The 14,558-nt window shown below is 37.0% G+C and overlaps 1 long non-coding RNA gene across 6 annotated transcripts; it reads left to right on the top strand.

The window, feature by feature from the left end:
- Nucleotides 1–1,445: 1,445 nt before the first annotated feature.
- LOC138874447 (uncharacterized) lies at nt 1,446–14,329 on the top strand. 6 transcript variants are annotated; one of them, XR_011401447.1, is made up of 4 exons: nt 1,447–1,679; nt 1,876–2,890; nt 9,993–11,026; nt 12,114–12,380. It is a non-coding gene; the product is annotated as an uncharacterized lncRNA (long non-coding RNA). The 6 variants fall into 6 exon arrangements; XR_011401452.1 differs by lacking the exon at nt 1,876–2,890 and having other exon boundaries at nt 1,446–1,679; XR_011401438.1 differs by having other exon boundaries at nt 1,446–2,890.
- Nucleotides 14,330–14,558: the final 229 nt, after the last annotated feature.

Genomic DNA, 14,558 nt, shown 5'->3' with positions numbered 1-14,558 from the left:
TTATTAACTCGAAACCTAGTCACAAAGACTATCAATTTGTGATCGATATAATGAGAATGAAGTTGGGAAGTTGGAAAGCTAGATGGCTAAATATGACTGATAGATGCACTCTAGTCACATCCACTCTCAATAACATACCAAATCATATCATGCAATATTCCCATCTCCCTACAAAAACAATCAAGGACATTGACAAGATTCAATGAGATTTCATATGGGACTCTACTCCCAACAAAAGAAAAATCCACCTTCTTAGCTGAAACTCCATTACGAGGGATAAAGAAAAAGGGGGACTAGGAATTAGGAAAGCTAGAAGCAAAAACCTGACTTTACTTACCAGTCTAACTTGGAGACTAATAAACACTACCTATCTATGGACCCAAATTATAACTAATAAATATGGGAGTACTAGGAATAAAAATCATCACTCTTTCATATGGAAAAGTATATTGAAAGGTTGGTATTATTGCAATAAAGGAACCAGATGGGATATCAGCAACACCAACCTTAATATTTGGGAATCAAATTGGATCCCTAACATAAGTAACCTAAGGAACTCTATTGAAAGCCCCCTAAACCAAAATGAAGACAAACTCACTATTGGTAATATAACTTCGGGGAAGAATTGGGACCTCACAAAGTTATCTTTTGAGTTTCCAAATAGCATCTTAAATAACATAAATGCTATTATGAAATACAATACTCCTCTGACTATTTCAATTCTTAATATTTGGAGCCTTAGTTTAAATGGGATGTTCTCAACTTCTTCGTGCTATAAACTCATTAATCAACACGAACCATGCGAAAAAGATTACAACTGGCTATGGAATCTTCACTGTCCAAATAAAATAAAAATCTTCATCTGGAAATACTACCATAATAGGATCCCCACTAGGGCCTACCTAGCCCATATAGCGATAAACATTAACCCTAAACGCCACACATGCAAACTACATGATAAAACTATTCATCACACTTTCTAGGGTTGTGCCTCTATTAAGCACATCTGGATTGATCTTGGAATTCGTCTCAATTACACCTCAAAAGACCACTGGATAGACCAAATAAGGGATGCAAACCATACTTTTCACCATACATACCTCAAATGGGATGATATATACCCTTTCGCAATTTGGCTAATCTGGAAAAACAGGAACAACAATAACCATAATAATACAAATTATAGCCTAAATTGGAACTCCGTTATAAAGCATGTTGTTGAATATAACCTATTAACAAAGAAAGGTATCAATAGTACAATCCATAAACAAATCAAGATACACCGGCATAAACCACCAAAAGGCTGGTACAAATTCAACATAGATGGTGCTTTCAATGGTAATAATTGCCAAGGTGGTATAGGTGGAGTAGCAAGAAATCACACAGAAAGCTGGATACTAGGATTTCACATGAAAGTTCCGACCCTATCAGCAACACAAGTGGAGCTCCAAACCTTGAGAGGATGTTTGCAAATTATAATGCAGCACAACTTAACGCCAGTGGAAATAGAAACAGATGCATCAGAGGTTATCAATATGTTAGACAATGATCACCCTACTTACATGAACCTTATCTTTGAATACAGGTGGTTGATGAAACAAACAAGGAGGAAGGGTCAAGTGGTACTCAGGCATAGCTTCAGACAAGACAACGAGGTGGTGCATGGCATGGCAAAAATGGTACTAATGCAGACCAACATAAATAAATTTCCATTTTGGCAACTCCACTGAAACTAGCGATACAACAATATCAATAGAATCTCGATGATTTTTCTTCTGTTAAATATGTTTGTGCTAGTGTTTGTTTGAAGTTGGCTGCTTTGGGAAACTTAAAAGTTCTTTCATTTTTACCAAAAAAATTGTCGTGCCTGTACAGATTCGAGAAAAAAACACTCTTACGGCAGCTCTCCGTTCCAGCAATGGCGATGAGCACCAGTGCTGGAAAAAAAATCCAGGCAAACGCTAAAATTTCTTATTTTCGTTTTCTCCAAATAATTGTCGAGAAAAAGCCAGACACAATTAAGCCTAAAAAAACCTAGCACCATAGGAACAAAAAGCAGTAGCATCTACGCTCTCACCCTTGTAACGCCGCCACTGTTCCACCCTTTGACTACCATTGGAAAGAACCCATAAACCAACACCTTCTCATCTATATCGGATCTCCTCAACAACCACAGTCCAAATCCTAGCAGCCTAGGAACAAAGAGCAGTAGCAAGCTAAGCTCACCTTCACCGTCTCTCGCCACCACTGTTCCACCCTTTGACCACCATTGGAAAGTGTGGCTATTTTAATGACAAGTGTCTTAGCCTTCTAGAAGACTATGCCAAGTGGCAAACTTGATTAGCCACTTTCATGCCATGCAATTTCAAGTATAAATAGTCATCATTTGGCTGCACGATAATACACCCATCAGAAGTGTTTTTCTATTTAACCTTCTTCCCTTTCTCTCTTAGCTTCTCTTACTTCCAATTTTTCTTATAAATTTTCTTTGTCCTATTCTCTTTTCAATCTTGTTGGATTATTGTAATATAAATATTTTGCTGATTCCTATATCCTCTAAATAAATCAGAGATGAACTTGTTTAATCCTGGAAAAACATTTCATATTGCTGAAATAGTTTCTTAGGACAGTGCCCAGCACGACTCAAGTCAATCCGTGTATCTTCTTACAAATAATATTGAAGCAGTATTATTATTGTTATTTTTCGGTGTCATTTTCCTACAATCTAAGAAACTATGGCAAGTAATACTACTATAGAAATTTTTGAGTGTGCTACCAATTTTGGTGTTATCTCCGCTGCTACTGTTCCAACTGTCCTGCCAGATATCCATGGTGTTGCAAATAGGTTATTGCATCCACAACTTGGACAGACACTAATGTCAAAACACAGGTATGTGAATAGACATAGTTACATATCTAATGCTAATATTAAAACCTTCAAGAAAAATGCACCTCAATGCAAAAGAAGAGTTGGAATATGTGATGACCCAAAAGGTCATCACTCGTTTTGAAAGTAAATTCTGTGTTTCGAGGCCTTAAAAACCCCTCTTTTTTGTCTTACCTTGATTTGCATGCGCAGTCCGGGCGCATTTCCGGAAAACTTTTTGTGAGATCTAAGAAAAATAAGGAAATTAGCTTTTAAAATTGATTAAAGTTGACTTTGGTCAACATTCTTGGTAAACGGACCCGGACCCGTGATCCGACAGTTTCGTAGGGTCCGTATTAAAATATGGGACTTGGGCGTATGCCCGGAATCGAATTCCGAGGTCCCAAGCCCGAGAAATGAATTTTTGAAAGAAATTGTTTAACTGAAATTATAAGTGTTTTTGGAAAAGAAAAGATGTTTGAAATTGATGGTATCAGACCCGTATTTTGGTTTCGGAGCCCGGTACAGGTCTTATATAATAATTAAGTTGAATCTGTGAAGTTTGGTAAGAATCGAAGTTCGTTTAGTATAAATCGGACCTTTATTTTGAGAAAATGGAAATTTTGATGTTCTTGAGTGATTTCATGAATTTGAGGTTTAATTTATAGTTGTTGATGTTATTTTGATGATTTGATCGCACGAGCAAGTCCATATGATGTTTTTAGACTTGCATGCATGTTTGGTTTGGAGCCCCGAGGGTTCAGGTGAGTTTTGGATAGGTCGCGGAGTGTTTTGAATTTAGGAGCAGCTGCTGAATGCGAAGCCTTGATCGCAAATGCGAGCTCGCATTTACGACTAACCATCGCATTTGCTGTGACTGGGCAGGGGGGGGTGACCTTCGCGTTTGCGAAGCTCTATGTCGCAAAACGACTCCATCAGTGATCGCAATTGCGAACGATGGTTCGCATTTGCGAAGTTAACAGGGCAGGCCTACCTTCGCATTTGTGAAGCCTGGGCCGCAATTGCGAGTTTGCATTTGCGAACATGACATCGCAAATGCGATATCTGCGCCTGCGTAAAATCAAACTTAGACGAAATTTTCTTCATTTTTCTAACTTCCTCCAACCCTAAGCTCCCTTGGGCGATTTTTCAAAGAAAGGTTCTTCTTCAAATCATAGGTAAACAACTTCTAACTTATTTCCTTCAATCTATAACATCTTTTTACATGATTTTAATTCAAAATCAAGGGTTTTCATGGGGAAATTGGGCGTTTTTGGGTAGAACTTAGGATTTTCAATTTTTGGGGATTTGGACCTCGATTTCAGGTCCGATTTCAAAACAAATTATATATTTGAGTTCGTGAGTGAATGGTTAATCGGGTTTTGGTTCGAACCTCGGGTTTTGACCATGTGGGCCCGGGGTCGATTTTTGACTTTTTGGGAAAATCATTATAAAACCTATTTTTCATGCATTAGAATTGATTCATTTAGCATTTATTGATATCATTAAGTAAATTGTAACTAGATACAAGCGAATTAGTGGTGAAATCGAGGGCTAAAGCGATAGTTGAGCTTGAGTGTATTCATGGCATTGAGGTAAGTGTTTGGTCTAACCTTAGCTTGAGGGATTAGGAGTTGTGTCTTATTTGTTATGCGTTAGTTGTTGAGTACGACGTATAGGTGTGGTGACAAGTATCTATACGTCGGTATCAAGCATGCCCGTGAGTCTTATACTATGATTGATGTGACTCCGTTTGGTATTGTCCATGCTTAATATGATGATTTATAATGTTGAACAAGGCTTATAGAAGTATTCTTGGTAATTGAACATTGTAGACCATTGGCTCAAGTTGAGAATTGAGTTGTGAAGTAATTGTGTAAAAGAGAAGAGGTTTATGATATTGTCTCCCTTGCCGGGATGTTATTGCTTTGATATTGTTTCCCTTGCCGGGATGTTATTGCTCATCATGTTGTTTCCCTTGCCGGGATATTATTAATATACTATTGTTTCCTTGCCGGGATATTATTGATATACTATTGTTCCCTTGCCGGGATTCTATTGTGATTTTATTGATTCCCTTGCCCGAATTGCTTTGTGATTGTTGCTTGGGTAAGGAAGAGTGTAAAAACACGAAGGGTGATGCCGTGCATGATATTTGTGAGTGAGTGTTAATGCACGAAGGGTGATGCCGTGCCGATATTGTAAATGTAAAAGCACAAATCAAAGACTGAAATTCTGTGGTACTTTAAGGTTGTAGGGTTTATTAAATATTTAACCTCTTCCATATACTAAACGGTTGTGGGGTTTATTCTTATATATTTAACCTCTTCCCAATTAATCAACAAGACCAAGCCAACAACACAACTCCAGTAGTCTGAGATCTGCGGGAAATTAAGCTTTCTTGAAATGGCATAAGTTGTTCCATTATGGGGGTTGTGGGTAAAAGTGATAGTGGGAAGAGAATCACAAAAGAAAAAGAAAAAAAAAGAGTTTCTCTTCTTTCTTACGAGTATAATGTGATGGTTGATGGAGTGACTACTTTGCATGGACCTATAACCTTCATAGAGAGTTGTCAACATTTGACATCCGAACTGAAGTTGATGCAATATTCTGAGTTGATGCTGTACTCAGGTATTACAACAACATTTTCACAATTTCTTATTCATTTTTACTATTTTCCAGATAACATCTTTAACTTGATCATCATATTTGATTTAATAAAATGAACTAGTAGAGTTTTGTGGTTTGAATTAGTTTAGCATCATAAAATGTTGGTGCTTTAAGTGAAAATTTTGTTACATTTTGGTGCTTGAAAAGAATAGTTTCCAGATATTTTGACTCTTCCTTGATTCATGAGTTAACCTTAGAATGGACTAATGTAAATTTATTGTGCCCGCTTCTGTGCATACCTTTTCAAGCAATGTGACCTAGCTCTAAATACAGAAATAACATTTATGTTGCGACATGCTTGATTGTGTATTGTAAAAACTGGATCCAGCGTTGGTTGTGTAAAATGTCTTGTGCCTATGGATACCATAAAATGTAGCGAGTACCGTTCACTTCCAAAAGGCTGCATGATAGTAAATAGAAAACAGAAGGATAAATTCAAATGGAAGCATATGGTACAAAATAGGACCATTCTTTCCTACTGGTCAACAAGGCTCGCGAAGCTCTTCCAATGTCCTAACTCCTAGGCCAGTGGATCAATTCTATAGCACTGAGCCCGCTTTATTTTGTCAAGCAAATTAATTACAAGAAATTAATTAGTTGCATTGACAGTGGCCAATTCTTCCAGTGTTTGAGTTGCCAAATACCCTGCAAACATGCATTTTCTTTTCTCTGAATGTCGTGAAAAACAGAATGCCAACAGTAAAGAGTCTTCAGTTAATTCTAAATGTGGTGGTTGGATTAGTTGGTCAGAGCTTCTATCTAGAAATTGTTGTGACAAAAGTAACTGCATGTGATGGTTCCACACAGCAATTTCTTCTTGATGGATATCTATATAAAAGTTATTATTTGCCGTTTAAAAAAAAAGTAACGGCATGTGATGTTACATTCGAGGAATTAGACATTATTTCTAGGGATGCAGGACAGGAGGATGCTACTGAGATTTTTCTGAAAATTCTTAGGATTGATGTTGATGTCATCCTATTAGTTCATTTAATCAGCTGGCAGCACTATGACACATGTAGGATGGGTTGGTTGTTTATTTCATTTGTGATAATTTGGTTTCTTTTAGTAGCAGTTAGTGGAATATGGAAGGAATCGGCAATGAAGGTGTCTCTGGCAAACAATGACACTGGTGTCGCTGTCTCATTAGCTTATGATCTTGTTGAGAGAATTAACAAAACTACCGTGGTGTTTGATCTTGGTGGGTAACACCTTTGCTGGATTAGTGTGTGAGCATGATAACAAAGTTGTTGAGGGTCAAAATGCTGCAGTAGAACTTGCTGTTGCTGGGATATATTGGATGATGTCAATAAGAAAAATATCTATCATACGCTTGGTTTTAAAGATGAGTTTGCACTATGGCTATCCAACGGGACGGGACAAAATTAATGGGACAGGACGGGAGGACATTTAGCCGGGACGGTGGCGGGACGGGACAAACAGGACGAAACGGTAGGCCCATCCCGTCGCGCTAACAAAAGGGATGGGACGGGATGGGATGGGTTCGTGGGCCTTAAGTGCAGTTTTTTTTTAAAAAAAAAACGCCTAGTTTTTTGACAATGACTAAGTTTTTTTTTTTTTTTTTTGGCAATCCGCTAGGCAAGCGCCTATGGCTAGGTTTTTATTAATAAAAGAAAGAAAAATACAACAATTAGGAAAAGTACAAATAAGGGGGACAATAGCACCGGTATTGTTACCCATATACCTTGGCTATATAATCACTCCTCTGCGCCTCACATTTCCTTATGATGATAGCCTCATGTAGAGGATTCATGGTGTAGCTGCCGGCAAAGTCTCACGAGGGCATATAATCTCATAGCCATGTGGATATTGTTCTAAAGGCATAGGACCAAGGCAACTCAAACCGGGCTAAACCTTACCTTACTAATCCTATTGAGACAAAGAAAATGATTAAGTTTTTAAAGTTTGCAACGGCTAGTTTTTTGACTTATTTAATAAACTTAAATGTTAAAACGGAAATTAGAAAACTAAGTAAAGAATTATAAAATATTAAAATAAAAGACTTGTAATGAAATATTCTAGTAATTATAATAGAGTTATAATTTATTTAATATAATTTCAAAGTATTAAGTAACTAAGACAATTCATACAAAAAATTCAATGCTTAGAGCCTTTTATTTTATTACTCTAACTTTCAAATCTCACATACAAATATAATTCTTTTGAAGAGCACCTAATCTATGCAACCACCTTCTAGGAAGGGTTTTGTTTGAACTAGGCCTCTTAGTAGCCAATTACAAATTATCATACTAATATTTGTAAGCTCCTATATAGCTTCTTTGTAACTTATCAATAATTTCTCTCAGACATTGTTCTGGAATTGGCAATGTTGATTGATGTTCCATGAGCTCCATGCCGTCATCACTCCCAGTGCTAAGTATCTCATTGTGTTCTTCTTCTTCCCTAGTGGTTAATTTTTCAAAACCAAGATTTCTTCTTTCTGAATTAATCCAGTCTCTGAATAATACGGAAATCTCTAGACTGTCCTCCGCTAATGAATGTCTATGTTCTCCAATTTGAAATCTTGCTGCGCTAAAGCACTCTCCGATGCTACTGATGATGCTTGAATAGACAGGATATCTCGGGCCATTATTGAAAGTGTTGGAAAAGCCTTGCCACGCTCCCTCCACCATGCCAAAAGTTGTTCGTTGCCTTCTTCGTCTTTAATGCTTTCCAATCCTTGATTAAGATAAGAATCAAGTTCATCATCAATAGAGGAATCAAAACTTGTTATATCATCCATTTCATTCGATAAAACTTCTGCTCTAGACTTAGAAGTAGAAGGAGAAATTTCACAACCTGTTGTAAGCCACAGACAACCACCATTTTTGCTAAGTTCTCACGATTTCTATCTTTGTTATAGGGGCGTAAAACAGTACCAGAAGCAGGGTCAAGCTGTTGTTGTACAAAATTAGAACCCCCGCCAGATCCACTAGGAGTGCCAGTACCGGTGCTAGGATCCATAATTTTTCCGGATTCTATGTTAGCTTGTATCCATAAAGATTTGTGATCTTTACGTAAGTTTCTAGTTAAACCCCTCATCCCACCACTTTTTGTGTGTGCAAATTGTTGCTTACATTTTTCACATATAGCACTATTATTGACTTTATCATGTTTAAAAAATTTCTATACTGATGTTTTGGGAAGTTCAGCCTTAAGCTTACCCCTGGGTACAGGGGGTAAAGCTTCAGACCGAGATTGACTCTGAGTTGAAGCTTGTGTTGCGCGACTAGTGGATGTTTCATCTAATTCTTCTTCCTCATTTTCTTCATCCTCATTTTCTTCGTCCTCAAAAAAAATATCATTGCCAAATTGTCTTTGTAAAGTTTTATGATCTAGTTGTTCTCCGAAATTAATATTATAACATGCGGGGGGTTGGAAAAATGTAGTTTCATCAACATGAGTCATTTCATCTATATGTTTTCTAATTCTAGGAGAAGGGTTAGGATTAGGACTAGGATTAGGATTACTACAAACCTTTACTATTTTTTTACTACTTTTTTTAAACATGCCAAATACATTTTTAGGTGCCATAATTTAAATACGAAATTAAATTAAAAAGTTAACACAAAAATTAAACACACAAATGAAATATGAAAATATAACACGTAAAGTAAACACAAAAATTAAGCACTAAAATGATACGCGAAAATTATATATTAAAATTAGGAGATGGAACGAGTGCACCGTGATTAAATATTGAAACTTGAAGAAATTGCCCAAAATATTGCTCCAAATACTTGATGAATTAATTTGAAGCTTGAAAGTTGCTCAAAAAATTTGCCCCAATACTTGAAAGTTATCACTTGATAGTGAGAAAATTGAAAGAATAATATAGATAGAATATAAGAGATTTGAGAGAGGATAATTATTTTTTTGTGGGAAAAATGGAGAAGGATGGGATTTTTGTAGTAGAAAATAGGGCCAAAGTGTAATTTAATAAACTTAGAGGTTATATTAAAAGTTTGGGGGGAGGGGTGTTTTTTTTGGGGGGGGGGGGGGTGGAGGCCATTTATGACCGTTTTTGGCCATTGGGAACGGCTATTTTTTGCAATTGAAGCCGTTGCCCAACAGCTAGAATTCAAAAAAAAAAAAAATTACGCGGGACAGGACGAAATGGCCGTCCCGTCCCATCCCGTGTCCCGTTTAACATTGGCCCATCCCGTTTAAAATGAAGTGGGCCTGGCCGGGACGCGGGACGGGACGGCCCGTCCCGTTGGACAGCCATAGTTTGCATTTATTAGTGCACTGAGCTTATATTGCACAATGCAAGCTTTGAGCTTGTTTCTTAAGATGTCAGATTCAAAGAGAATGTTCCATAATTATATTCCACTTACCATTCTGATGGATTGTGCCAATTCAGCAAAGTCAAGAGTTGGTCATGAAATGTTGGTAGGGTGTGAACTTGCTAATTTTACAAGCTACAATATTGTAGGAATTTTTCAACATCGTACTGGTGCAGTTATATGGGAGATAGTTCCACTTAAGACTTCTTTTGAGAGAGGACTAATCTTAGTAGCGATGGCTATGTTATGAACAATCATTGTTTAGCCTGTGCTGTGGTATGAAGAAGTGGAGCTACGGATGTGCCAAGTATTTTAATTTTCCTCAAGATTGATGTTGATTTAGTTCCAAAAGCTAAATAAGCTGAAATATGCTGTAGTTCTCTCCACTTCAACTACAATTTTCAGCAGCGATATTGCTGCAGCTACTGCATATGCATTCGACAAGAAAGGTGGCGAGGAGTCTATTTTTATTTTTTATCCTAGAGGTGTTTTTTGCTGTACCAGTTGTGAAGAAGGAGACAATGTCTTTGAGGTATCCTCGGAAGATCAGAAAACAAAAGTAAGGATTTTCAAGGTTAAGTGGTCATTTTCGTCTATGATACATCAGTCTATTGATAAAGTACCAGTCAAGTTCCTAAGAGGGCAACACTAGATCCTTATTGTTTGTAGTCCTTAAAAGTTTTCGAACTATCGGATGTTTTCTAATTTTCAAGAAGTTAGAACCACTAATTTGTTGGCTTTATGCATTCCCTTTTCAAATAATCTAGCAAGGTTTCAGTTTTAACTATGTAGCGCCACTTTAAGTTTCTGCTTCCAAGTTAGTTCTCATTCCTGTTGTTAGAGTTTTTAGGGGTTTGCAAATTAAGCCTGGTCTTTCTTAGCTACAAAAAGGTTACTATTGAAGATTATGTGCATCGATGAATGACTGAAATTCAATTTACTTTCATATCTTTATCTTGTTTTCCTTTTAGCTCCTCTTCGTTTATGACTGATTCTGTTTTAACTTTCTTCTTCTATGCAATCAGTCCATTTGTGATTGGTATATTGTGAAGTATACGAAGGCAGTACTGCAGCACCATCAGGAGAAGGGTCCGTTTTGATCGAGCCCTCAGGTTGATTGTTCATATCGCGGTTGAGTTCTCAAAATCAGAGGACCCGAGTAGCAATATATGCGCATTTAATGGTATGTTTTGTATCAAATATTCTCATCTTGTGAAAGCAAGGATATTATCCTTTGAATTGCAGTAAACAACTTTTTAGCTTTGCAATGTTTTAGCATATCGGAAACAATTATGCTTAGTTCTCTTATTTATGTTTCTGGCTGGAAAAATGGTAAATATTGCTTATTTTATAGATAAGAGTTTAAATTCTTAATGATTTCTTTTGTAAGTGTTAGATTGTCAATGATATGCGATTACTCTTTGGATTATCTGTAAGAAAAGCATTTCATTAATCACAAAAAAAGGGCAGTCCGGTGCACTAAAGAAGAAAAGAAACTCATTTATGTCTCTGCTTGTAACTTCACAGTTCACACTATCACTTTTAACCACAATCCCCAAAATGGAACAACTGATGCCATTTCAAGAAAACTTAATTTTCAGCAGCTCTCAGATAACTGGGTAAGAGTTGTTGGCTCATGTAATGGCTTGGTCTTGGTATTGAATGATGAAATGATTAAATATTTAATCAACCCCACAACCTTAGAGTACCATAGAATTGCAAACTTTCATTTGGCTATTCCCTTACCTGGTAGTTGTAGCGTGTATGGTCTAGGGTATGATTTTGCTACTGATGATTATAAGATGGTTACTCTTTCTCGATATCGAGGGCATATTGAATGTACTTTTGTTGATGTCTACTCTCTGAGAGCGAGTCCATGGAGGAGACTTCAGAGTTTACCTCATTATGGTGCAGTTCGTATGCGTGCTTCTGGTGTTTTGGTAAATGGGGCTTTGCATTGGTTGGCTAGGAAAGCTCCTGATTATTCATATGTAATTGTTGCTTTTGATTTCAGTAATGAGAAATTCTTGGAGGTGCCAACACCTGCTACTCTTGATAACAATAATTTTGTGTTTAATAAGCTTTCGGCTCTTAGAGGGTGTCTTTGTATGTTATTTGATACATTAGAAAACGAAGTTGATGTTTGGATGATGAGAGAGTATGGAGATGAGGAGTCTTGGACTAGATTTAGGATTGCTAGACTATATTTAGAGTATGGTTCGGTACCATTTTGTTCAATCAGTGATGATGATGATGTTGACTATCTACAGCATGAAAGAGGATCAATGGAGAGATTTGAAGGTTGATGGAATAACTGCCAAGTTTGAAAGAATTGGAACTTTCATGGAGAGTCTTGTCTCTCCTATGTTTATCAAGGGAACCGAGGGTTACCATATTGCTTGATGTAATATGCCGAGATGATGCTGTTCTCAGGTATTAGACTAATATTGATGTAATATGCCGAGATGATGCTGTTCTCAGGTATTAGACTAATATTGTCATGATTCCTTGTTCATTTTTGGTGTATTTTGCATATATATTTTTGATTTGGTCCTCATACTTGATTCAATAAAATGAACCATAGAATTTTATGAATGGTAACCCTTTGTCCTCATAGAGTTGTGTGAATGGTAATTCGCCGTCTCATAGAGTTTTGTAATGGTTATTCTTCACCCTGAAGAAAATATGCAGTGATTAATTGTATTACATTACAAAGAAATAACTTGGATTTGTCGCTTGCATTAATTCAGCATCAGAAAATAATGGTGCTTAATAAGGGGGGGGGGGGGAGAGAGAGAAGTAGTTGCATTGTGGGCATGGGCTGTTTGAAAAGAATAGTTTATGTAAATTTTATTGTGGCTGCTTCTGTGCAATACGGTCTTTAAGCAATCTGACCGCAAGTCTTATCTAGCTGCTTTAAATACAGAAATAACATTTATGTTGCTACCTGCATGATCGTGTAACAGCCAAGATCTATGACTACAAAGAAGCAGCTACCCGCTAGTTAGTGCGTTTTTTTGGTTTTATTATGGGATAATCAAACCTCAAAGCTCTTTTGAACTCTTGATACAAAAATATGTTGTTATTTTCTGCTTCATTTATTCGCTACAATAGGATGGTATGCCGGTGATTGTCTTGTTTACCATGTAAATTATTCAAAAGCCACTAGTATTTTATTTGCATAGGAACACTGGTAGCAATTTGGATAGGTAACAGTTTCAGCAGTATTGTAAGGCTACGCCTGTTGCTATTTTCTGCTTTGTTTTTTCGCTACAATAGGATGGTTTGTCAGTGATTGTCTTGTTTACCCTGTAAATTATTCAAAAGCCACTATTTTATTTGCATAGGAGCACAGCAATTTTGATAGGTAACAGCTGAAAATGAAGGCTACACCTTTAGCCAAATCCGTTGCTTTTAATGAATGTTGCTGGTTTTCATATTTATTCTTCTGAAGTTGCTATCATGTTACTACAGGGTGACATATGCATTTCTGTTTCTTGTAATGCCAAATAATACCATTTGACACTTGTTCTATGCCTTGCACAGGAGTTAATCTGGTTCTATGAGATAGAAAGTTAGTAGAACTGTGGACATAGTCACAGAGGCTTGGATCTCAATATATTCTAGTTCCAAGGGGTTACTCCTGCAGTTTCTTTTCCTCTTTGTCCAAGAAACCTCGAGTTTATTCGATCCTTTCTTCTTGATTTTTGTACTCTCTTTTCACCAGAATTAACCGTGGTGCCCAACATGCTAAATGCGAAAAGGCACAGGTTTGAAGATCCAGCTGAAATCGAGCTCGAGCCCAAACCCTCATAGCAAAAGTGGATTATGAAATCTAGCAACTCCAGATTGGATGAGTGGGGTTTCAGGGAGTAAAAATAACGAAAGAAGTCATTTATCTGGTAGTGACTTGGTGCTAATCAATCAAGATCATAAGATGCATAAAGTTATCAGGGCTAAATTTGTATCTGGTTTGGGAGCACTAGCATCATTAATTCATATGAATGCTTGTTCCAGCTCTGTTTCACAAAGAAAGTTTTAATCTTTCCTTCTAGTTACTAAAGCCATGGAGAAAAAGTGCAATGGAATGCTAATAGGAAGGTTGGTCTGGAGCTTCCAAGAGAATCATTGACATAATTTCTAATGGTTTTGTTCAAGTTCTGCCATGGAGTTCAATTTTCTGCTCCTGATTACCTTCTTGATTGTCTCCAAACTAATATTCAAGACTAAGGCGTTTATTGATTTGCGAATTGGTACTAGGAAGATTGGAAGTACTAACTCCTTGTTCACAACAGTTTAGAGAGGATCAACTCTTGATTCTGGGGTTGACAACTTAATATCTCCAAGAAAGTATATAGTTTGGAGTAGTCGTCTGAATACGCATGTCTTCCCTGAAGTCGTGGTCAGTTTCAGAGCTTCGTCGATGAATTTCCAACTCTTTTAAAGAATTATATTTAGCAAGGATTTCCTTTGATGCTTTGTTTCACCAGATTATCAAACATCTTGCCTTCTCATGCTATCAAGTTGATAAGAAAATATCAGAATGATCATCAAAAGGGGAAGATCACTTTGTTAGGCAAGTGGCAGGAAACACTTTGTTCATAAAATCTATCTGGTCTCAGGTAACAATCACCCCACCACTTCATTGAAGCAATCATTAGACCTGGCCTTGCACTAAAAATCCCCCGTCGCAGCGCAGTTATTGCAATATTTAT

The sequence above is a fragment of the Nicotiana sylvestris genome, chromosome 1, assembly GCF_000393655.2.
Source record: "Nicotiana sylvestris chromosome 1, ASM39365v2, whole genome shotgun sequence".
NCBI lineage: Eukaryota > Viridiplantae > Streptophyta > Magnoliopsida > Solanales > Solanaceae > Nicotiana > Nicotiana sylvestris.
The sequence above is the reverse complement of the archived record's forward strand: the minus strand, read 5'-3'. Positions and strand labels throughout refer to the sequence as shown.